Below are 26,243 nucleotides of genomic sequence, written 5' to 3'. Positions count from 1 at the left end.
AAGACATCATCCTGGTTTACTGCGCATTATGCGAATTATTTTTCTTTAGTTTGTTTTGAAACCTGCTGCCTATTAATATCATTGTGTGATCCTCTGGCTCTTGTGTTAAGTGAAGGAGTAAATGGTGTTTTGTTATACTCTTTCCACACAATTTGTAATTCTATAGCTCACTTATCATATTTACTGTTTGTCCCCATTACTAAAATGAACAGTGGCAGTGTTTTATTCTCATCATATGGAAGCTGTTCCATACCTCTAATCACTTTTGTTGCCCTTTGAACCTTTCCAATTCTGATATATCTTATTTTGAGATGGTGCCAGCAGAACTGCACGCAGTTTCTAGGTGTGGGTGTACCGGTGCTACCCATTGAGTGCATGTTGTCAGAGAACTATCTACAGTGATTGCAGACTATTCTAAAGTATTGACAGCTATAGATCATACCATTTTTGTGGGTTCAGTAGGGATTAAATTTTCCAGTATGCTTTAATTTGCACTTATCCACAGCGAATGTCTTATCTTTTTTGCTCAGTCACTCAGTTTTGTGACAGCAACGAAGGGTCCTGTGGCACCTTACAGACTAACAGAGAAGTTTTGAGATGATTCAGTTTTGTGAGATGCCTTTGTAACTTGTTTCAGTCTGTTTTGAGTTTAATTATCTTCAGATTTTGCCATTTCATCCTTTACTTCTCTTTCCAGATCATTAAAGTGTGAGGTTTTTCTTCTGTATTAAAGAAAAAAATTAGATCTTAAAACCAGTTAGATTTTGTTTTCTTTCTTAATTTTAAATATTTGTTAGAGGGGACTCAAAGTCAAAATTACCAGAAAATAAGGTGGTTTTTAATAACTTAAAAAAAGAACAATCCACACCTGGGAAATAGACCAAGCATAAGCCCAGTGAAGAGGTATATGTCTACTTTTTATTGGGATACCCACTAGAATTTTTTGAAAGATATACAGTGTTCATATCCAATATTGTGGCAATATGCTAGTGCAAGTAAACAGATGAAAAATAGCTGTGAACCAAATGAAATGGACTGTTCTGGGTAATGAAAACAAGCTCAAATGGTGGAAAACCTAGATTTTAATGTATACATTTAAAATCTCTTCCAGTCATTCAGTTTCAGTGTAATTTTTTGTTTTATATTGGGAAAGATTTATATGTGAAAACAGTTTTTTCTGGCTTTCTTTTAAAAAGGAGTTGTATGGCTCAGGCAGACTGTCTTTTCAGGTTCATAAATACATTTAAAAACAGATCAGCTCATTGATTTCCTTTCATATCACAGCTGAAAATTTTATAACCATATCGATTTATACTCTTTAAAAATTGCTTTGAATACCTAAAACCTTTGAATGTCTAAAATTGTATCTTTACCACATTATTTTTCACCCTTTGAACTTAGAGTGCTTAACTCATTTTAAAAATAGGTTTTGTGTGGTGGCTAATGTCCTACTCAGCATTTCCCAAATACTTTCCCTTCGTGACACCATTTTCAGATGCCTTGATTCCTGTGACCCGAGACAGCATGGAGGATACCATTTAAAAATGGTATCCTCCATGTATCTTGATCTCATGCACACTGTATGCGAAAGGTCATGCCATTGGGAAGATGCCCTTTTGCATTACAAAATGGCGACCTCCCTACTGCATGACCTCATGTGGGATTGCTGCTACCCCATTTTGAGAACTGCTGCCCTAGTGAGAACTGCCTACAGATGTAAGCATGGAAAAGGCTACCTATATTGAAATAATTGCTTTATATGTCTTAAAACTCTTGCTTTTAAGTAATATAAAGCTTTTTTGTTAAACTGGTTAAAACTCAACCAGCTAAACTCTGGGTTTAAATGCCTTATGTTGGCCATATAATTCCAAAAAATTTGTCTCCAAAGCTTTGATTCTGCAGGTGAATCTGTGGAAGCAGATCTCTGAAACCAATCCTCTTGCTTTTCATGTGAACAGAGGGCTTGTATAGATTGAATTTGGGGATCTGGGCCCATGAACAAAAGAAATAATCATACTGTATTATTCAACTGACTACACCAAACAAATACTAGATTGTTTTGCAAAAAAGCTCCTGTCACAAAACGATGGAACATCATTAGCACTGTTTATACCAGTGAAAGAACTGTGTAGGATGGCGGAAAATTATCAGGCTGTTTTTTGAACTGAGTATTACATGTTGAAACCAAACTGAGTAGGGGAGGGTTGGTGGAGAATTTCACTACAGCACTGTGAATACATTTTTTGAAGGACATGCATTGTTTCTCAAAGTGTGTTTAGTGGGAAGGCAGGGTATGGTATAAAATAGCTTCACTCAGAAGAATATCTGGATCATTTGGGGAAAAAAAATTACTTCTGTCTGAAAAATACCAAATTAGATGACAAACACAAGACTTGGTGGTGATGGGGGACTTAAACTATCCAGACATCTGTTGGGAAAATAATACTGCAGGGCACAGATTTATGTAGCAAGTCCTTGGAATGCATTGGATACAACTCTTTTTATTTCAGAAGACAAATCAACTAGGGGAGAGGTTACTCTAGATTTGACTTCTACAGATTGGGAGAAACTTGTTGAGAATTTGCAAGTGCCAGGCAGTTTGGGCAAAAATGATTATGAAATGAGAATTCATAATTTAAAGGAATGATTGGAGAGGTCAGACAAATTAAAGATCATGATTTTCAATGTCAGACTTTAGAAAACTCCAGGAGTTAGTAAGTTAGATCACATAGAAGGCAAGCTAAGGGGAAAGGCACTTCAAGAGATTTGGCAGTTTCTCAGAGATATTAAAATCACAACAGCAAACTGTCCTACTTCGTAGCAATGGTCAGAAATATGTCAGGGGATCACAATGGCTTAATCAGGAGATTCTCAATGATCTGAAACTGAGTCCCCCAAAAAGTGGAAAATGGTTCACAATGTGAAAGATAAAGAATAACAGGTGTGTTGGGATGAAATTGGAAAGGCCAATGCACAAAATAAGATTAAACTGCTTACAAACATAAAGGGTGACAAGAACACATTCTACATATACGTGTTAAAAATAGAGGAAGACCAAGGACCTGGTAGGTCAGTTAATCAATGGCGATGTGGGTGGGGTGAGAGTCAATAACAGAAAATGTGGAAATGATGGAAGTGCTAAATGACTTGTTTCAGCTTTCACCAAAAAAAGTCAGTAATGATTGGATGTTTGACAAATTGGGTGCCAATGAAATGAGGTAGCAACTGAAGCTAGAATAAGGTAAGAACACTCAAGAGATTGAGAAATTCCAGAGGGCTAATATGGTGTCAGTCTGTTAGTAGTTTGTTTTTTTTTTTCAAAAAAAAAAAGGGAATAAGGATTTCCCAGGGAATTAAACATTTGTATTCCTAATTTTGGTACCCAGAAATATACTGAAACAAATAAGCAATCAATTTGAAGACACCTGAAAGATAAGTTGATACGTAATATCCTGGATTCGTTAAGAACAAAACAACTAAAATGAACTTAATAGCTTTCTTTGGGATACCAAGCCTTCGTGATGAGGGGAAGGTTTGATGTAGGGGATCTGTGAGTTAAGAAAGTTGTTTGAAAGTATCCCACGTGGCTTTCTTATGGACTAGCAAAATGGACCTGCTATAAGGTGGCTGTATAACTGGTCGGAAAATAGTTTCCGGAGAGTGGTTCTCATTCAGGCTGGAGGAGCACATTGCATGGGATCCTACAGGCCTTGGTCCTGCATTCAGTTCTTTTCAGTATCTTCTTAAGCCGTTTAGATGCTGTTCAAAAAATTAAACTTACAAAGTTTGTGTACAATAACAAGCTGGAGGGGAGAGGCTTAAAATTCAAAAGGGTCTTAAAAAGCAGAAGAAAAGATTTGTATTAAATAGGATAAAATTGAAGGACAAATGCAAAGTACTCCCTTACAATGGAACTGGTGCACCCGCAGAAAGTGGCAAAGGACTGCGTGTGACAGTGCTGCAGATAGGGTTCTGGGAGTTATCATTGATCACATGCTAAAGTGAGTCAACATTGTAGCACATTGCCTCTCAAATTGTGTGGTATGCCATGCATGGGGGCATAGGAGCTGGAGGAAGCAGCATCCAGCCCTGCTCTGCCCTGGCTGCATCTCTGGTTCCAACTGTGGTCCCCCAGGAGAAGTAGGGAAGGACAGGTTCCATTATGGGTGAAGGGTTGGGGGATACAACAGAAAAATTTGGGGGAATGAATGATACTTCTGTGCGCACTCATGCGCGCGTGCGTGCGTGCGCGCGTGCACACACACACACACACACACCTAACATTCTGGGAGATATTAGCTGGAGTGGTGTAAGCAAGCTGCACGAGGTAGGTGTTACACTCTATTCTGCACTAATAAGGCTCAGTTCAAATGGAGTAATGTATCTAGTTCTGGGTGCCACTCTTCAGGAAGGATGGGGACAACCTGGAGAAAATCTAGAGCAGAGAAACCAAAACAATCTAGAAAATATGACTCATGGAAAATTAAAAAATGGGGTTAGTCTGGAGAAAAGTACTGCAGGGGGAATGTAATCTTTTAGGCATTTGAAGATAGTTAGTTATTTTTTTAACCTCTGAGAATAGCATGTTAAGCAGTGGATTTAAACTGCAGCAAGGGAGCTGTAACTTCCTGATTGTGAGGATAGCTGAGCATTGGAGCAAGTTCCTGGGGAGGTTGTGGAATCACCATCATTGGAGGTCTTTAAGAAGTTATACAAACATGTCAAAATGCTCTGGTTCAGAGGTTGGCAATTCCTGGCGTGCACACAAACTGATTTCCCCCTGCCCCCAGCATGCAGGCAGGAGTTCAGTCCCACTCTTCCTTCCTGCAGCATCTCCCCAGCTGGGCTAGGGGTTGCTCCATGTCTCTGGCCTTGGGGGGTCCCCAGCCAGGGGCGGTTCTGTGACTCTGGCCACAGAAGCTCCCTGGCTCTGGCTGTCATGGTGGCAGTGGCTCCCTTTTGTATTACTGCCATGAAAATCAAAGCAGCTCTGTACTATTGGATAAATGTTGGGGGGGAAAAATACCCCTTGTCTTTTAGCCTGTAAAAACAGGAGTGATCTCGCCACTGTTATAACAGGCATCTCTTCTCCCACATGGAACTGCCTTTGTGTCAGTGGGCATGGATGGGGGTGGGGGAGGAGTGAGAGAGCCTGGGTTGGCTGGGTTTTGTTTGGAAGTGGAAACTTTCTCCCCAGAAAGACTTTGCATGGTCTGAGAGAACAAGGGGGTTTAATTATAGGCTTAGGGAGGTCCCCTATATCTTGGTTGCTGGAAGATGCCTGCAGAACAGGTCGTGACTCTTTGACACTTTCACACTAACTTGTGGAACTTGCTGAAACTGGATTTTATACAGGCGAGTAGCTTTGAATGGCTTTTTAAGGTCAGGCTCCTTTTTAAGAATAAATCGCACCCTGCACTAACATTAGCTGGGAGACAAATGATTAGTCTGGTGGGGGGGCTGATGCAACAAGACATTACCTGTTTAGTTGGTGTTGACCTCAGTGCCCCAGCACAGCACAAGAAGCTGTTGTGCAGTTGGAGGTGCTGTATTGGGCTGAGATTTAATGTAGAGATTCCCAGTGCTGTCTTCAAGAGAAGGTGTGTTAGTCTGAGTGGCCCAGCCAACAGGTAATTAGGCCATGCTTTTTCCACCGGCTATGGAATTCTCTGTCATCTGGGCAGAATTGCTGTAGATCACAGTAGCTGTTTTCCATCCCAGGGGTAGCTTCATTTTAGTGCTGGATGAATGATTCCTATATTTACAGTAGCCATGCATAACCAACACTAGTGAGTGGGTCTCATGAGTGGCCCTTCATTTCAGTGGGTGGCAAAATTTTCGTATCCTAGATGGTCTCCAGGATAAGGTAGTTTTTGCTAATTGTGCTTGTGTATCTAGAATTTGCATGATGTGCTGATTGAATCATAGGAGCACTTTGACTGGATGCAGAGGGTGCTCACTGCTCTCACGTTGTGTTGTGTGCTGGGCCGTGGATGGTGCCAGACCAGAGAGACCAGAATAAGATGTTCAACCTGTATTAAATCCTGGACATTTTTAGATATTAAACCCAGCCAGACGAAGATTTAAAACTGAAACAGTAAAGCCCTGAATCTTTATTTATTAATGAAGCTGTTGCAAATAGGACTATTAGTGACTTTAAAAAGTACCATCTGCACTTGGACTATACACAGAGATCAAAAGGTCAAATTTCAGCGCTCCATCTTGGAAAAGTTGCTGACCTCTGGTCCAGTTATTCCTTAGCTCTGCCTTGAGTGCAGTGAGCTAAATGATCTATTGAGAGTTCCATCCAGTCCTACATTGATTGAATTTTTGTCAGTAGGTTTAAACTCTCTCACTGATTTATTAACTCATCAGAATTGGAACTTTTAGCAGTTGATCTGTATCATTTAAGATTGTCTAGTCCTATGCATACTAAATCAGGGGTTTTGTGGCTTCACACCTTCAACACAGGCCTAATATTCTACTTCTCAAAACCAAAGCTATGGTAAAATTCCATTTGACTGGAATTATTTATCCACATGTGGATTGGGGCAAACTGCACTCTTGCTAGTGAACTCAGACTTCTAATTTCTATCTTGAAATTAGAGGTCTGAATCTGTGTGGTTTTTTATCTGTATTTAGCCTGCTGTCTTTGAGGAGTTTGAAGAAAATGATAAATATCTATTATGAATTTATTTGTACAAAGAAATGAGCTTCAGGAACTCTCACTGTGGTGGTGAGACTGAATTTTGTGTGACTAAAAATCAGCCAGTTCAAAGTTGATGGCAGATGGGATGCTGGGCTTGATGGACCTTTGGTCTGACCCAGTATGGCCATTCTTATGTTCTTATGTTCTTATGTTACAGTTCTCACAAACTTTGTTTGGTTCGTTACATGTGTGTGTTTTGTTTTGCTTTAGTTGGTATTAATATTTTTATTAATACTTCTGTATAGCCATGCACATTAATATAAAATGTGTGGGTACAATGAAACAGAATTACTGTGGGAGCCATAGTTTTGAATTATGCCTGACTTTGATGGGTATATAAAAACCATAGCTTTAATATTTGCTTTCATTCAGTATTTGTATTAAATATTCTATGCAACAAGTATGAAACAATACTGCCAGTCATAGCTTTGTTGTGAGAAAAAACATTTTCCATCAGTAGTGTGACTGGAATTTTTTTAAAAAACTTTCCCTCCTTTCCCTGTCACAACACCTCCATCATGAGACTTCCCCCCTGCTTTTATTTCCCAATTTGCCTGTGACATGTATATTCTGCCTACAAGTTTTCTGTTGACTTGGAAATATTAAATATTGGGAAGGTGGAACCATAATATAGCCACATTTTCAGTGGCTCTTGATAGCAAAGGAGTCACATTAAGGGTCTCCTTTTGTTTATCTGAGATCTGCTGCATTGGTAACTCTTCAGGGTTTGAGAACTACGCCTGAATTACGCGAAGTGAAACATTTTGTATGCGTCTTGATCCGAAATAGGGAGGTACAAGCGAGAACTGGGGCACAGGATAGAACTGTACACATTAGTTTGAGCTGAAGTCTGCTGGCGACGAAATGGAGCTGGGTCTTACAGCCTCCATAAGCTGTTTCTCCGTGTGAAAGATGAGGATGGTCCAATTCATTCCCAAGTTCTTATGGCATTTCAGTGAACTGTTTGTCTTCATATAATGGTTGATATCTCAGCTCTTCCAAGTAGTACTACTGTCTTCTTAATGTATTTGGGAGGGACATGGTTTCTTCAATAGGAACTTGGGTAATATTTTGATGTTACTACCCTTTTGTACACTGCTTTATGCTAGTTGACCTGATTGTTCAAGCCTGTCACTCTCTATTCCCAGTAGTTATTTTCCTTATACATTTATATTATAGCTGTGCCTGGAAGCCCCAACTAGGAGCAGAGTTAAGACTGTAGTAGATGCTATACATAGGAATAGATTGTTCCGATGCTGAAGTACTTTGTCTGATTTGAAGGTAAGACATGAGGCAAGGTGGGATGAAGAAAGAGGGAAGATTAATGAAATGCAGTGATGTCCTTAATGAAAGTAAGTTCACATGGCTACTTATACATGATGGATTGATTTCTTATTTTAAAATAACTCAGTTTCACTGTGCTTTGTTTCTGATGTAAATTTCCAAGAGCTAAAGGGAAAAGACTAGACTTGAGGGATATATGTAATTTAGATTCAATGTTGGAATAAGGAGCACTTGAACAGTATAATGGGAAAACTGCTCAGAGAAACATTTGAAAAATATTGGCCTGCTGAGTACTTGTGGCAGAGCACATCTGGGTGGCTCCATATTTTGTGCCTTTTTCTGCCTCTTCCCCTACCAGTACTATTGCTGTAGATAGTTCTGTTTAAAATTTAGACAGGAAACTGCTGTACTTCTGTTAAAAGATTTTTATCTCACTCACTATTGTGTCTCAACTCCTAAGGGGTAAGATTTAACTATCGGTGCTCTACCTTGTATTCCCTTGTGACACACATCTCTTCAGAAACTTAACACTTAAGTCAAATCAGAGCTTTGAAAAATAAGGCACTAACTTTCAAAAATTAATTTCTACACTTCAAAAATATTGCCTTCCCCTAAATTATATCATTCAAATGGGTAGCACTTGGGTTTTTATTAAATGTCTCCCTGGTTGCGTTTCGAACTTTTACTACAAGATAAAACTGAGGAAGGGTTTTCTTGTTCTTAAAGATCGAGGGGACTCTAAAGATGTACCAGAGCTAGGAATGGTAGTGACAGGTTTGGAATGCTGTAATGCCAGAGGGTTTCCTTGTGTAAATTGTCAAAGGCTTTCTTGGAGTCAAATTTGATGTAAAATGGTGAATTCCATTCTATAGATTGTTCCTATAGGATTGGTAATGTTGCGATATGGTCAATGACCTATTGTCAAAAGCTGGCTTGCTGGTGTCTCAGCTGGGTCCACTGCTTTTTTGCATTCTTTCCAGAATGATTCTGTTGAAGATCTGTCAGTGCCAGGCAGGAAGTGTGATTCCTCTATAGTTCTTGCAGCTGCTTAAGCTGCCCTTCTTTGGGATCTTGATGAAGTAGCCTTCCTTCCAGTCTGCTGGTATATCTTCTTCTTCCCAGATCTTCTCAAATAGAGGAAACAGCATCTCTACTGTGGTATCAATGTCAGCTTTGAGGGCTTCTGCAGGAATGTCTTCTGGGCCCATGGCTTTATTTTTTTTGCTTTCAAGATGGTCTTCCTGATTGTCTAGTTGATTTGCCACAGTCTATTGGAAGATTGATGTATGGTGAATTTTCTGGGGCTGTTGAGAAGGTTTTCAAAATGTTCTGCCCTGTAGTTCAGTTGCTGCTCTGATCCTACTAGACCTTGTCCCTCTTTGTCTTTGACTGGTCATTCAAGTCTGCTGCATTTTCTTGAAAGCTTCTTTGGAGTGTTGTTTGCTGCTGCTTCTTCTGTCAGATTTTCTGTGAAATCCCACTTGTCTGTCTTCACACTCCTCTTCATCTCCCTGTTGACTTTTGTGTATTCTTCCTCTGCTGCTGCCTTTGCTGATCTGCTGTGGCTGGTGTTATCTTCCTCTTTCTTGCGCTTCCTTTCTTGTATCTTACACATCTGACAGCTGCTTTGGTGTTACAGCATACCAACCAATTTAGTCAGCTTCATTAAGAACTCTTACGAAGTAACTCCCCGTAAAGTTGACAATGGGGGACAGTTAAGGAGTCTCGAAGTGAAGATCGGAGTCTGACAAGGCTACTCATTGTCACCATTCCTCTTTCACCTGGTGATAGACTTGGTCGTGAAGATGACAGGAGCAGGGAAAGGAAATGGCATCCAGTGGACACTGAGGACCCAGCTGGATGACTTGAACTTTGCTAGCGATTTGGCATTTCTGTCCCACAGCCACTGACAGATGCAAGAAAAGATGACACACCCTGCTGACATCTCAGTTACAGTTGGCTTGAACATCCACAATGTAAAACTAAGACCTTGAAAGTCAGCGTCAGTAGCACAGAGCCAGTTATACTTGGCGGCAGGGTGCTGGAAAAAGTTGAGGTCTTCACGTACTTTGCAGCACCATCGATAGAGGGGGCACTGATGCTAATGTGAGTTCATGGCTTGGGAAAGGAACATCTTTCTCATGAAAACGCCTGGAATTCTAAGCAGATCAGAACTCAGGTAACGATCAGGTTACTCAACTCCATTGTCAAATCAGTCCTATTGTATGGAGCAGAAATTTGGAGAACAAAGAGGACTGTCCAAACAAATCTAGATGTTTATCAATAACTACCTCTGTAAAATCCTCTGGATCCACTGTCCATACATCAACAACCAAGACCTGTGGCAACTGACTCACCAACTTCCTGCCAAAAAAGAAATTGGGAAAAGAAAATGGCAATGGATTGGATTTACTCTTAGAAAACCAGCCACCAAAGTCACAAGGCAAGCCTTAAGTTGGAACTCACAGGGAAAAAGGAAAAGAAGAGGCTAAGAAACATGTGGCATAGAGACCTGAGGGCAGAGACTAAAAGTACAGGTTATACCTGGTCAGAACAGGAAAAGATTGCTCAAAACAGGGGACACTGGTGGGTGGGCATCAATGGTCTACACTCCAAGATGTAGGAGTGGAGGAGGCTTACTAGTACTAATACTACTTACAGGTGTCTCTTTAGTCCTTGAACATAATTTAAGCTTAAATTTTCCTTCAAGTCTCAATCTGTAAAAGGGGGCTACATCATTACAGGTTGAACCTCTGCAGTCCGGCACCCTTGGGTCGTGACTGGTGCTGAATGAGAAATGCTGAACTACAGAAGGTCAAGATTGTTTAACAGCGTTACCAACACTTCCACCCTGTACAGGGCTCTCACAAGAATTTGTGGCAATTACAGCTAAATAACCACACAGAACAGAGAGCCAGGACTGGTGTCTATATACAAACTGAGACCATGGGAAATTTGGCCCTACCCATGATAAGCGGTTGTCTGGCTAACTAAAATCATTCTGGATTACGGATGTTGCTGGATGAGCAAGTACTGTACTAGAGAGGTTCAACTTTTAGCACTCTATCTAGTTCACTTATTTTTTCCAGAGTGGAAAGTCACAACCAACCACTTGTCTGTAATGTCTATTTTTATTTTATTACGAGGAAACTTTTTTTTCCCCCAAACCTATGCCAAAGAGTAAGCTAAGATATTATGTCATGAACTAAAGTTCTGGCTCCAGCACTATTATTGTATCAGGAAAATAAATCTATATAGCCCTTCCTGAGGATTGTGCGTGACTTTTATTGTTGAAGCAAAAATTCCACTGTTGATATCAAACTCCTTTATGCCATTAAAATATTAAACTGATAATTTTACATCTGTACTTCAAAAAGTAAGCATGGCATCTGATTTCTGCAGTGCCATAAAATATGAAACTATTATGCTAGGTATTTTATGAGTTAAATTTTCATTTGAAAGGTGACTATTTTAATAAACCATTGCTAGCCATTTGAGGAGCAGGAAATCATGGTGGTTTGGTGGAATTACAGCCAAATGAGGCTGCATTTCTGAACCTGGTTTTTGGAACTAAACTAGTAAGTGTGGTCCTAATCTTCCCTAGCAAAAATTTAATGTGTTTTGCTTCAGTCATGTGGGAAACTAAGTTAGTATGCTTTGTGGTTCTGAAATGTTTGGATTTATGGTAGTGACGCTACTCAGTGTTGGCTACAGCTCCTCATTTACAGCAAAGATAAAATCCCTCTAACACGGGTGTTGTTAGTTTCCAAGTATGCCATGGCTTCTGTTCAGGGGATATTGAATTGTTTAGGATGCTTTCTGAATTAACTATTATTCTAGGGTCTCTAAAGAACTAATCCCGTAGAGGGGAAATCCTGCCCACTGGGGACTGTGTAATCTTAAACTGTTCTTCTGCTCATAACTCCGCTCTTTCCCTTGTTGCTCTCCCACTGCCAGCTGTGCTGCTTATACCTACCCAGCATCACCCTTGTCCTTTAGTACAGCATGTCCTCCTTTCCTTTGCTAAATCTTTTTTCCCTGACTCCCAATGTAAACTTCAACCCTACCAATGTTTTCATTATTGCTCCTGTCCCGTAGTACACTCTGTATTTCAATGACCGTGCCTAGCCTCTATTTCTCCACATTTCATCAATTCATGTTGTCTTTTCCACCTCATCCATGTCACTACACTGATTGCCTGCTGTTATCCTTTTTATCCAGATTAAAGAGAGTGAAAATACGTTAGCTTTCTTCTCCAGGGCAAATTCCTTTTGGCTTCCAATATAAACATCCCACAATATAAATTTGTTTTGCAGTAGAGGTTAGCGGCTTTGCTTTGCTAGATAATGATCAAACTCTTAAAATAACTCCTGTCTTGAAAAGCATCCATTTAAATATCCAGCATCTCAAAACTTCACTCAAATTCATGCAACCCTAATTCTAACTTCAGATACTTTAAGATCACAATAGTTTTTATTTATTTATTTTTTTTTCTCCCCAAAAAGCATATGTTACCAGTAGACAGTCTTGCTGAGATTGGAGTTGAGGCAGTAAGAGTTGGGGATGGGAGGGGTTGCTAGGGTTTGCCCTTTATTGGGAATTGAAGGTGTCTGTATGTGGTTGTTGGTTAGAAAAGGAATGTAAATTACAGATCAAGTCCCTTCAAATACTCTCATGGTATGGTGTGAATTGAAGTTGGTTTGGCTGTTAACATTGACTGACTGACTGGTAAATTCTCTTTTTGAGGGGAAAAAATGTACTGAGTCATGCTTCAGCTGATGAAGGGTTAATTCTTGTTTCTCAGCCATCTCTTTAAAACTTAGGCTATGACTACCCTAGACACTGTACAGTGGCACAGCTGCAACCTTACAGCTGTAAGGTTTTTGTGTAGCTGTTCTGTCCCACAAGAGGGCTCTCCCATCGACATAATTAAACCACCTCCAGCAAGCGGCAGTAGCACATGATCACCTATTCCAGTGAAACATGGCCTAACTTACTGAATCTTTTCACAAGCTGTCTGGTAACACTTCCACATAGCAGTGCATGTGGATGTATCAAATTATTCTTATCTGCGTCCGTTAGCAGGGGATAAAAGGTGCAGCTTCAGCGTATGGCTTTTTACAGCACGAATGGGTTATTTTAAATGTGCATTTGAAAAGAGTTTCTGCTTTTCTATTTCAGTCACAGCCTGGACTTCTGCAGTCCTTTCTATAATAGTCCTGACAAGTTTCATTTACAGGGCATGTGCCTCTAAAATGAAACAAAAAGGAATGAAGTGAAAGTCCTATTTCCTTGGCACCCCATGGCTGGCAAAATAGTTACATGAGCTTAGTCAGTCAGCTCCAGTAAATACAGTGGACTGAGTGAACGCTAGGTTTCTAAACCAGTAGAGAGGGGTATGATGATTTTGGGTTCCAAAAACGCTTTAACAAATGGGAGTAATAGTATAAAATTAACCCAAGGGGTAATAGTATAAATATGTGGGTGAGTGTGGTTATGTGATCATATGTGAAGGTTGACTGTCCTTAACCTTTTCAGCAGATGCTCCAATTACCCTGGGTTAGTGGTGTAAGTTGCACATGAAATTGGTACATTTGATGTGCCCAAGAGGCAATATGTGAGACTAGCAAGAAAAATCATTTACTGAAGGATGTATGATAGGAAGGTGGGAGGTGAGGAGGGCTACTTAATCTTGCATCTTTCTCTTGCTTTCCCCTATCTATCTTCCGGTGCCCTTTCACATACTTGGCAGTTTGTAACTAATAAGCCCTTATCCTGCTAAATTCGTGTATTTTCTTCGCTCACCAGTTGTATTAAGTGACATCTGGAACACTTCACTTACAAAGGTAACTTTCTGGATGTTAAGCCAAGTGGGAGGACATAAGTAGGATTCCCTTCTGATCACTAATATGTCATGTCTTCTCTCCCTCTTCCTTCTGGCAGATGAACAAGACAAAACGTGCAGGGGAAGTCCCTTATCTGACATGTAGGCAGGTCAACATGGACTAGAAGAATATTTTTTTTGCTTCCCTCTTGTCTGTCCCTGCCATCCCTCCTTAAAAAAAAAAAAAAAAAAAAAAGTCACAGCCTTAAAGAGGATCTTTCCTCTAGCTCCTGGTTTGTTCTTAGGAGCTTGTTCATATGCTACAAAGTGTACAAAGGTCTCTGACAACAAGCTTTTGTGCTAGGAGCTGCATACAAAAGGATTGTATCTGTGCCTAGAAACTTGTAGTATAAAACTCTGATTGCCTATGTAGGTCAGCTTTTCTGTGCTGAGTCCTCTTTGCTGTTTTGGTGCCACTTGGGTGTATGGGTCTACCACTAGGGATCAACTTGCAGGTTTGGTAACTAATTTAATTCTGCAATCAATAAGATGGTGATGTATAACTTGTATGTGCATACTCTCTCCAATGAGTTTATTGCACATACTTTAAAATACTACTACTTTAGTCAGGTGGAGTTTAAATTGCATGAAAAATGCACACATATATGAAATGGTAAAAGACCACAGCTGCATGTTTCTTTGTCAAAAGATATCCTTAAACAGCAATTTTGTAAAGTATGCCTGCAAAGAAAAACCAATGGCAAAATGAGTGTTAGAGACTTTTACAATTAGAGCCTTAAGTAAAAAATGACCATTATGCCAATGAAATTAGTGTAGTTATGCAAGACTAAAAAATTCATTTTTGTACGTGACAAGTACCATGTGCATAGATGTTAAGTTACAAAGCAGGTAGTGTGGCAGAGGGAGGCAGTCAGGGTTTTATGTTGAACTTGAACTTTGCTTAGCTGTTTAACCTATAACGTGCTACACCACAAATGAAGTTATAGTTTAACTGAACTGGAAATACAGACAACCTTAGCTGAATTTGTTTTTATTTGCGGGGAGTAGTCAAAGTAAACTTTATTATGTAGAATATCCGGGATTAAAACTGAAAATGCACACTCTTTGCTACTTTTTACCCTGTACATTTCATTCCCTTGGCGTCATTTCACTTCCTGGTTCCCATCTCTAGCATAATGCTGTGATATTTGGGATTACAAATGCTAGAGACAGATATTTAAATCTAAACAATATTGCATGATTATACATTTTAACAGACATCGTTGTGCTTAAATTTTTAACTTTAATAGTCTAAGTTTTGGACCTTGCAGTGTCCCATTTTAAATATTTTAAAAAGTTTTACCTTATTTCCTGTTGTAAATTTTTCTTTCTGAAAGTTTACTCTTAGTAGTAAACTACAGATGTTTAATCTTGATTGAGAATAAGTTTGGGCTGCAGAAGGCAACTGTCTTGTTTATTGTGTGCAGTCTCATGTATCCATTTTGTGCACTTTCAAGATAGAGGATACAGCAGAAAACCTTTGAAAAACACACACAAGCCTGTAGAGTTCTCTTTCATAACTATCATATCCATTAGTTCTCCATTAGTTCTCTTGTTGGTTTTTCTGTTAATTATATTGCAGGAGTTTGGGGAACACTAAGTACGTATGGGTATGGTATGGGTTTGTGGCTTGTTTCTTTTTTTTTTCCAACAAACAACCCCCCTGGCAATAAAATGGGGCTTTGAACATAAAGACTGCTCCATTATCTCTGAAGATACTAGGCTACGATCCTCCTTAATCTTCTTCCCTGCCCCACAAGCTAAATCTGGATTCTAGAGAGGAGGATGTGTAAATTTTCTTCAATGCATCAAATTGAGTAGTGTGGTACTATGGGAGTGAAAGCTTCATTTTTTCCCATGAACACAGCTGACAAATCACCAATATATGCAAAGTGTATGACTGATGATATTTACTATAGAAATAAGCCATTTTTAAAATGGTTCCAGTAAATTTTATTTTTCCATCCATAGAGCTGAGTATCTTAAAAGCTGGAGTCCTGAAGTGGAAAAGACATACATTTTTTAAAACCTACAGAATTACTCTATAGCTTTAATTGAAACACATGCATGGTTAAATATTACAGTAGCTTTCGTGGAGCTCCTTTTTAAAGGGACACAAGGTCATCGAGACCTTAAACTGAACCTTTCCTACCTGGCCTCAGACAAGCAAATTTTCCTCTTAGGGGGAGAGTGAGAAGAGAACAGCTTCTTAGGAGAGCTCATTTAAACAAGAGAAGTTAAATGTAGAATGTTAGATTCATCCTTGGGGAAAGAGGGGGTCAGTGGGCAGATTAGGTGAGCAGCAGAGATTCTCAGCAAATGCATTTTTTTTAACATGTTAGATAAGAATGGTTTGACCCAGTGAAGGCAATGGGTCATCTAGCCCAGTATCCCATCTTCTGACAAGCCAGTGCCAGACGCTTCAGAGGAAATTAACAAAATAGGCAATTTATCAAGCCATCCATTCCCTGTAGGCCAGCACCTGCTTCAGGCAGCCAGAGATTTTGGGGTATCCAGAGCCTGGGGTTACACACTGTGTTCCTTCTATTTTTTTTTTCCCCTCAGTGGGCGGAATAAACTTTGGTCATCAAAGCGAATGCAGATGTGCAGTACCATAGAAATGCATGCTGCTAGTTGTATTCTGGTAACCAACTGGGCGGCACCTGACTCTTTCATGAGCAGCTGCCCAAGCACTCCGCTTACAGGGAACCACTGGTTACAACCCTGACTATTTTGTGTTAACAGCCATTATTGAACCTGTCATCCATTAAATTTGCTAATTCTTTTTTTTTTTTAACCCAGTTCTACTTTTGACCTTCAGAGCCCAGAACATCCCCTGGCACAAGTTCCACAGTTTGATAGCATTGAATGAAGTACTTTGTTAAACTTACTAATTTCATTGGTTAACTCTTCATTCATGATTTATGTCAGTGAGTTATGCTTTCTTATTCACTTTCTCAACATGTGACTTTTTTTTTCAGACCTTTATCATATCCATCCTTAGTTGTTGCTTTTCTAAGCTGAACAGTCCCAGTTCTTTAACCTCTCCTCATATGGAAGCTGTTCTATGCTGCTAATAACTTGTCATCTTTTTGTATGCTTTTGCCAATTCTAATATCTTTTTTCCCATTATGGGATAGCACAAATTGCATGCAATATTTCAGGTGTGGGCTTACCATGAATTTATTAGGTTTAAATTGAATTCCATTGGATTAAATGTGTACACGTAGAGAACTTCGAAATAGCCATGCTAATGGCCATTTTGAAGAATGCTAATGAGGCACTGAAATGCATATTCAGCATCTCATTAGCATGCTGCTGTCTGCAGCAGTTCGAAATTGGTGCTTTTCACTCCTGCGCGGCTTGTTTAGACAGGGCTCCTTTTCAAAAGGACCCCGCCAACTTCAAAATCCCCTTATTCCTATCTGCTGATTGGGGATTTTGAAGTTGGTGGGGTCCTTTTGAAAAGGACCCACCTGGACGAGCCACATGGGAAAGAAAAGTGGCAATTTCAAACTGCCGCAGGTGGCAGCATGCTAATGAGGTACTGAAATGCATATTCATTGCCTCATTAGTATTCTTCAAAATAGCCATGCTAATGGCCATTTTGAAGTTTTCTCCAAGTGTAGGGAAGGCCATAGTGAAATGACTTACAAAGGAGAATTAATATCCATAAGGAATAATGTAATTAGCTTGAGCTATGTTCTCAACACACACACTGTACATGTGTGGTACATATAATGTACCTATAGCCCACCAAGAAAAAAAACCCCAAACCATTAGGCTCCCGAGTTATGCGAGGATTGCGTTCCTGGGCAACCACACACAACTCAAATTTTAAAGGAGTCAGGGGCTGGAAGTTGTGCAAAACTTGAGTTATGCAAGGTTGCCCATGTGAGGGAAGCTGAGGAGAATATTCTGTGCCATGGCTGTTTGTCCCCTGGCTCTCCCAGCTGGGAGGGCCAGGGGCTGAAGGCAGGAGCTGGTAAAGGAGCCGTGCTCCTGCCAGCCCCTGCAAACCCCTGGCTTTTGACTCGCATTAATGCAAGTTAAGCATGAGTCAAAAGCAGCTATATATCAGGGGTTTACTGTAAATAGAATAGAAATAGATAAATAGAATAAATAAATATAAACAAATAAATGGAAAAAAGATAAGCCAGCTCCTTGCTTGTCCCCACCACTCCCCCAGGTACCTGCCAGCTCCCCACCGTTTGTTCCCCCATGACTTCAGGGCTCACTTCCAGGGCCTCTGCACTACAGTGCCTGCCACCTGGCCACTACAAAGCTCTGCTATATTCCTGGCTTTTGATCCCTCAGCCCCTAAACGATGTAAGTGCAGATCAGTACGACTCAAAATGAACCTGCTTTCCTGAATTATTTAACAATATATATGCAAAATGACTTCTAATGAGGACCCCCTCTATATGTGCTTATGTGTTTCCTGTCCTTTTACTTGATGTGACTATTACTACCTATTGAGTTGTGTGCGTAAATAGCTCTCTGTCTTAAACTCAGATGCAGCCACTGTGTACAAGTAGCTGAAATTATTCATACTAGTTTGGTCTTGCGTTTTTTGTTTGGTCATGTGATTTCATGTGTTTTTGCTAGGATTTCTTGAAGTTTCTCTCAATCCATCTAAGGATTCATAGATTTCAAGGCCAGAAAGGACCATTGCGATCATCTGGCATGATCTCCTGAAAAACATAGGCCAGAGAGCATACAGTTTTAGAAAAATAGCCAGTCATTTTTTTTTCCCCCCCACACTTAAAAACAAGGAAAATCAACCAGACAAAACATCCCTGTTAGGCATAGCTCATCATTTCATTATTCATCCCTTTTCAGGCTGTTAATCCATACAGGAAACACCAACCTTAATTTCTGACGTACCCCACTAACAACATCTTTCCGTGCTGAGAATTTGGCTAGTTTTTCCTATACCATTGTTTCCTGCTTTTTTAGCTAGGTTTAAATTATGATAGGACTTGTTGCTCTGTGGCTAATAAGATTCCTTTTTAGTTTTGTGTGTAGAACTTTATTTAGAAAGTCTTTGAAGGGTTAAATACACTTTATCCACTTGTTTCTCTTTCTTCCGCCTTCTACTTTTAAAAAGAATTCAAGAGGTTAGAGATGTGGGTTATCCTTTATAGGGTTCCATTGAGATTTCCTTCTGCTTTTGCTGGGGTATTCTTTTTATCTTGTACTTTTCAGTTGCTGTTTTTAATTAACATTTAGAATAGAAATTTTTGTGAAGAAAACATCCTGAGAACTCTCAAAATGGAACTGACAGTCCCCAGAGAGCAAAAGGGCTAGAAATTTCTGGTAACTTTTTTTTTTCTCTTTGTGGTATAAGACCCCATAATACACACAGCTTCAGAAAAGCAATGGAAAATCTGGTCTGGGACCCATCACACTGCAAGGGATTTCTTGAGGCTGCATTCTCTTTAAGGGATGGGACTAGCAGTGCAGCTGGTGTTAGTTAATTCTCAAGATTTTTCTTCTACCTTCAACTACTGGAGTGCAATGAAGGGCCATCAGGGTGGCATAGCCAGCTTGACAACGTTTGTGTACTCTGCTTCAGGTCCCCAAGCATTAGCTGTTCTGAAAAGTACAATAAAATTTTGAGGTTCTGAGGGCACTATTGTGTCAATATTTAATGTGTAGAAATTATCCTAATGAATTTGAGGTTTAATGTCAGTTTCTTCAGGAATCTTTGTTTTGCATCTTATTAGAGACCCTTTAATTGCTTGAATGTTTATCACTTAAATAGCATTAAGCCTGCTCATACAAAGTGGGTGTACTCAGTTGCAATTAAATCAATCTACTCCTATGATATCTTGTTCCAAAACTTAATTAGCTATTTTCTGATTCATGTAATTTTTAAAGAAGAGGTTTTTTTTTTTAACTAGTTAAAATTAACTGGTGGGTGTCTAGCCAAGTACTTTTTAAAAGCCGTCAAGCATAGTGGGAAACTAAAATATTTCAGCAAACTGCTCTGGACTCTTTATATACAGATATTTCAAGAAAAATAAGGAGACCTAACAAAATGGACTAGTAATCACTACCAGGAATCTTTGAGTTCCAAACTAGTAAAGTTAATGCTAATTATAGTAAAAGCAATGTATTAAAAACCTTACTATGCCAGATTTGAGCATAATAGTAAAGGATATAGTATAGTATGTACCACTTGAGTTTAGTAATAGTAGATGGGGGAAACCTTTATTCAGATGCGGTAGAAAAACAGCCTTAGAAAAGCTATATTTCAAAGTTTTCTTAGGTTAATATTGGTAGCAGGCACCTATGGGACTTGATTTAGGTGTAGAAGTAGACTTTTTAAAGTAGCATGTTTTATAAATTTGAAGGAAGAGAACAGAGGCCTGAGGTTCATCTGGTTCAGTGCCCAGCACTGTTGAGGTCCACTTTTTGCAATGAATGGTCATCTAAATGTACTTTATTGGCTTGCATCATGGTGTACTTACCTACAACTTACTAGTTTGTGTATATTATATCATGGGTAAAAACACTTAGCCATCAAGATTTACAAAAGGGTCTTGATTCCCAGAAGGTTGAGAACCACAGCTTGAAAGGAAGATGCAAGTATCCAGCAATATGAAGTTGTGGGATAGTTACTTCTGCCTGGGTGGTATGTGTCGTTCTGGTCGCTAAGGCTACGTCCAGACTGCAGGCTTCTGTTAACAGAACTTTAGTGGACAGAAGTTTTGTCGACAGCGCACATCCAGACTGCAGATCTCTTACAAGAGATCTGCCAGTCGGGAGCATTTTGTTGGCATACTTGTACGGCTTGTTCCACAGAAGGCATGTCTCAGCAGAGGTGTGTTTTGTTTTTTTTTTTTGTTTTTTTTTTTGTTTGTTTCTTTTGAACATTTGGTCCTGTGCAATTTGCATATCTTTTGCTGACATTTCTCAGCAATCTAGACACAGCCTCACAGGTGTATGTGTAGAATGAGGGTGACTATTTCTTCCAAAATTATCACTGATTATACCTTTTGGATATTTCTCATATCCATATAGATGTCCAACCTCTTGAGTCTTGTTGATTTCCTATAGCACTTAGTTTCATAATCTAACTACACAAGCAGGAAACTGCTACATTTATTGGTTTTGGTTTTGCCTGTTTTAGTTCTGTTAAAGGAAGGATTGTGTCCTGGTTTAGAAGAGAATTTTTAGAGTGGGGAAGGGGGTACCTTTCTAGGAAGAATTAATATCTTTGACAGTGATCTGAAAGAATGAAGAATATAGTACTTTCAGCATGCAATAGTGTATTGAGAAACAGTTCAAAAATTGTTAAACTGTATTTAAATCTTTCAATTTCCATTGAAGAACTCCAGGTTTTTGCTTAGGCTACAGTGCCAATATAGGTAGTGGATTTTACATGTCCTTTACAGAAGGTGGAAATGGTTTAAAAAGAACAAACCTTTTCTTGAAGCTCTTCTCCTGCATGTGGGGTTTGTTGGCTGTCTCTACTGCCTAGAAGTTAAGTTTGTGGGTGTTCTTCAGCCCCATTCTCTTCAGTTAGCTGTTTAAAATTTGTCATACTCTCTTGTCCTTTGATTGTCCCCATGGTCCACTTGTAGGTTTTCCCTATCTAACACAGAACACTTGAGCTGGGGCTTAGTGGAATGGTCCTCAGGCACTCTTATCTTATGTATGTCCCATTGAGTGCAAAGGCCTGGTCAGAAAACACCAGCTCCTGGTGAGTACAGCAGTACCAAGAACCTATGTTTGGTGATACAGGTTTTGTTGTCTTGCAGGCAGACTTGCCCAGATGGACTGTGGGAGGTAGATAAGCTATTGCCAATATGTGTAGGATGTAATCTCTAATTTGGGTATGGTGGGTTTTTTTTGTGCTGCTTTGCTCCAATTGCTGGAATGGGCAATCTGCTGCTATTGCATGCCAGAGTGGTAGAGAGCTAGGACAAAACTTTGTCCTGCTACAAGAAATGGATCATGGTGTACTAATCTTTCTGGGTTACATAGCAATTTGGCTGAGTCTAGCTCACAAAGGTGCCCTTCATGTGTTCTTTTCATCCCCCGCCGCAGTCCCTCCATACCCTTGCATCTTAATTCTTCATATCTAATATAGCTGACCTTCTGGGAAACAGAATATTCTGTAGAGTTATTGATGTAGGTTGTATTATAGTAGAACTACTTCCAAAGTCATACACATCCTTTGTGCTTCTCAAGTTTTGAAATTGTCTGAAAGTGTAACTTATTAATTTCTCATTTCATACAGAGAAAACATTTAGAATAGAGGTTGAACCTCACTAGTCTGGAGGCATCCGTGGTCTGGCATGGTTTTAGTTAGCCTGACCACTTATCATAATGTGGTCAAGTTTCTCATGGTCCCATAGAGTTTGTTTACAGCCACGACTCCTGACTCTGAGTTCAGTGCTGTTATTTAACTGTAATTTACCTTTAAATGTTTTTGAAGAGCCTATTAAGCAGTGAAAGTGTTGGTAATGCTGCTAGACTATATTGACCTCCCATGGTCTAGCAAGTTCTCTTGTTCAGGTCAGGTCCCAAAGGTTCTGGACTACAGTTTCTACCTATGTTTATAAATCCCCCCTCCCCCCCGCCCGCAATCCCTTTTGACTGTGCAGGAGCATAGCTAGCTGAATGCTACATAGAAATCTAGAATTCTGTGGCATGTTGTTTTTAAAAGTATTTGTATGGAAAATTGGTGAAGCTTTTTGTAGCTATGGTCACTGCAACTCTTGGAAGACCTATGGAAATTAAATGTTAAGATTCCTTGTTTTTGTTTTTGGTTCAATTCCAAGTTTTTTGTTTGCTTATTTCAGGAAAAGAGTAACTACTGCTTAAGGAGAATATATTAGCCAGTGTATTTAGTCAGCATAAACACAGCCAACAATCCTTATTTTTAATTAAAGATAGGACTGTAGTTCTGTCCCATTGCTTTCAGAAATGCGCTTATGGCTCATAAAAGGAGGCTAACACCTTTCTTTAAAAATTTCCATATTAAACAAGGATCCCAGTTGTGTAAAGCACTTATTTTAGACTTGGTGGTTCATGAAAATCGTGCTTTTGGTGTAGCAGTAGTGTGCATACTTCTGGCATTTTGACCCTATGACTAAATACAATAAAAGCTCAAGTATCCAGCACCCAGATAACTGGCATGCTGCTACCACCTGACTGGGCTGGTGGCAGCTGGGCTACCAGCCCCATGCCAATATCTGGCATCCGCCCTCCCCGAGGGAACTGGGTGCCAGATAATAGAATTTTTACTATACTGGAAGTGTGCTAGTCTAATAATAGTTCTAAAGACTTGATTGAAAAATGGCAATTAGGTATCAAATACTACACAGGTCTGGAACTTCTTTAGTCTTAGATTTGAACCAAAAAACACTTCTTGTCCAAGGAACAGCTTGTTTTGTGTGGACGCTGAACTCATGAACACCTCAGGGCTAAGCTCACATGCCACTTGGGATTTTAACATTGCCAGGCCGCGAGCTGTTAGAGTTTATACATACATTTTAATTACTATCCTGGTATATTTCCCTCAGATTCTGATATGAATTTGGAAGCTGCTCTTTTTGAAGAGGAGCTAGTATATAATGACTTCTCTGATCATTGGCTTGGGGTGCCATTTCTACCATTGACTTTGTCCCTTGAGTTTTGGCTTTCTTTAGTCTGTGTATAAAATTCCTGATTAGAGAAAAGAGTGGGGAACATTGAAATGTGCAAGGGACTTCCCACCTGGTACTGATGACATCAGTTTTGGCACTGACAATATTGATCCCATGAAGCAGAGAATTAACTCTGCCTCTCTTTCATGCATTCTTTAATAAAGTAGTTCTCAGCTTGGTGGTGCCTTTTGTGACCCCAGGACCACCTGGGTTGGTTGGCGCCTTAAACCTACAGGCTGCTGCTGGTGTCTTCCTCGGCACCAATTATGAATCATTCTACAGAAGTTAATCCAGTCCAGTTGTTGATGCTGAGATCTTCTGTCATAACTGATAGCCTATTCAGCCTGGATGATGATCCCAACTTCTACGCGTTTGGTATAGAATAGTTCTTCAATTCAGTACCAATCTCTACTCCAGTATTGATGGCTATTCTGGTACTGAGCATTAGTCCGACATCAGTATTGCAACTACTACTCGCAGGTTTGGCTAAGGTACCGAAGACAGTCTGGATGCTTTCTGGCTCCAGTGCAGTAACATTTCCTTGTCTGCAGGTTGTTTAAATGATTCCTCAGGCTCAGAGTTGTTATCACTCTGCCTAGATCTCTGGGGTGTCCACCATGGATACCAGGACTGGCACAGTTCCCAAAAAAAAAAGGGAGGGATGTTCTTGACACAGTACGTAATAATATCCTGTACCATATTCATTTCAGCAGAGCGTTCCCTGGAACCCTTGGGATGGCATCCAAGCCTGTATTTTTCCAGAGAATACTCATGAATTAGTAGGTGTTCTTGATCCCTGGTGAGGTAGCTCTACCTATAAATCATACTCTTTTGGAGCCTGCCAACTCCTTGCAACATATTCAACTTATTCCCACAGCAGAGAGTACAGGTAAGTGGTACTATGTACCTATGCAATGATTTGAGTTTCTTCTTTTCCCTGAGGCCCGAACTCTTAACTGTAGTGACTGCACATCTGTTGATGACAAGGAAGGTATAAAGCAACACCCAAAGATAAAGGCTGAGATTAGGTGTCATGGGGAGAGACTTATTTTACTTCATTGTTATAGATGCACAGTGCTAATCAGTAGGTGTTACCCAAATATAACTTTGTAAATTGGAACAGGACATCCAGGTTTGCTAGTAAAATGCTAGAAGGTAGCCTAGTGGTTAAGATGGCAATGTAATCAGAATTTGAGGTACCAAAGCTTCCTTCAGGATTGTTGCCAGCTGAGCCCATAATGAGAAGAGCTTCGTGGTTATAGACGCTGGGGTAGCATCTAAGTTTCAACAAAATATAGAGGATTTACCTTTTGTTCATCTGCTCTCATTTTCCAAAAAGAGAAATGGTGGAACACTGATTTCTTTAAGGACATGAACTATTCACTGCACCTTAGTAGTTTATACCCCAGCTATTACGAGTAGATGACAACAGTACTAATGCTACCATAAATATTCCCAGGAGTATTTTAGACTGCCAACTTTACTTGTCCAGCCACAGGATTTCTTCATGAAGAAATACAAATTGAAGAGAAGCCCTCTGGGAATCAATCATCACATTCGTCGTCAGCTTTGAGCAAGAAGTCAGTTTAACTCTTGATCAGCATGCTTCCTGTCAACAGCTTCCCCTGACTGTATCTTCCTGTTTGGGGACAGACTGTCCTACAACTACCTGGCTTGGGGAACAGTAACTATTGACAAATGGGTTCTGAGAACTGCATGGTTGGGATATGCCATCTAATTCCTAAACTAGCTCCTTCTCTGCCTCATTCCTTTCGAGGAACACTGTTGATAAGATGCTGCATCTTCAGATTTAATACGCTGAGCTTTGGATGTCAGAAAATATTTGTCATCATTTGGGAAAAAGTATTCCACTCACACCTTCCTGATTCCCAGGTCAAAGACAGGGTTCAGACATATTCTCAACCTTGGCAGTATCAGCAGTTACTTCAAATATGAAATTCCACATGGAAACATGAGCTCTAATTTTCTTTGCTATGGATCACAGTGACTTGCTGCTCCCTAGCTTCAAGTAGTCTGCTTTCATGTTGCAGTTATATGAAGCCCCAGGAAGTCTGAGATTTGCTTACCTGCCATTGTTGTTTAAACACAGTATTCACTTTTGTCTTGCCTTCAGCTTTGTGTGCCCATACCAAATGCCTGTAGCAGCAGCCTGTGTTAGAACAGGGATTCACATCTTTCTTTACCTGGAAGATTGACTACTGAGGGGAAAGTTCATCAGCCAAGCTCACCATCAGGTCTAATACATATTGGCCATATTTACACTTGACCAAAATTTCGAAAGGGCTATGCTAGTGGCCAAATCAGAGAATACTAAAAAGGTGCTGGAATGAATATTCAGTGACTCGAACTGCCGCGGCTGGCAGCATGCTAATGAAAGTGCCATGTTTCAATTTCACGTGACTCGTCTACACAGGGCCTTTTTGAAAGGACCCCACAAACGTTGAAATCAGTTGATAGAAATAACATAATGTGGTTATTTCATTTTAGAAGAGAGAGACCCTCAGACTTAAGTCCATAAATTATCCACTAACTGGCAAGAGTTGAGCGGAAGTAATTCCATTAGTTTGGACAATTAGATTTTTCTGGGTCATTCTGACCCCAAGTGGTGTTTCATCGGAGCATTGTGCTACTGCAGTTTATCCAGCAAAGAGGAAGTCTGAATTGAAAGAGGAAAGGAAAAATC

The 26,243-nt window shown here is 39.9% G+C and overlaps 1 protein-coding gene across 3 annotated transcripts in view; it reads left to right on the top strand.

Annotated features, from left to right (window-relative positions):
- Positions 1–26,243, top strand: part of FAM53A (family with sequence similarity 53 member A) — a 97,098-nt gene that overhangs the window by 5,462 nt on the left and 65,393 nt on the right. The window contains exon 2 of one of the 3 annotated variants that reach the window (XM_074991697.1): positions 7,991–8,061. The exons of the other annotated variants lie outside the window; for them this stretch is intronic. The gene's annotated coding sequence lies outside the window, so the exon portion shown is untranslated. The remainder of the gene's footprint in view (positions 1–7,990; positions 8,062–26,243) is intronic. 3 annotated transcript variants of the gene reach the window in all.

Source organism: Carettochelys insculpta, chromosome 4 (assembly GCF_033958435.1).
Source record: "Carettochelys insculpta isolate YL-2023 chromosome 4, ASM3395843v1, whole genome shotgun sequence".
NCBI classification, from domain to species: Eukaryota; Metazoa; Chordata; order Testudines; family Carettochelyidae; genus Carettochelys; species Carettochelys insculpta.
The sequence above is the reverse complement of the archived record's forward strand: the minus strand, read 5'-3'. Positions and strand labels throughout refer to the sequence as shown.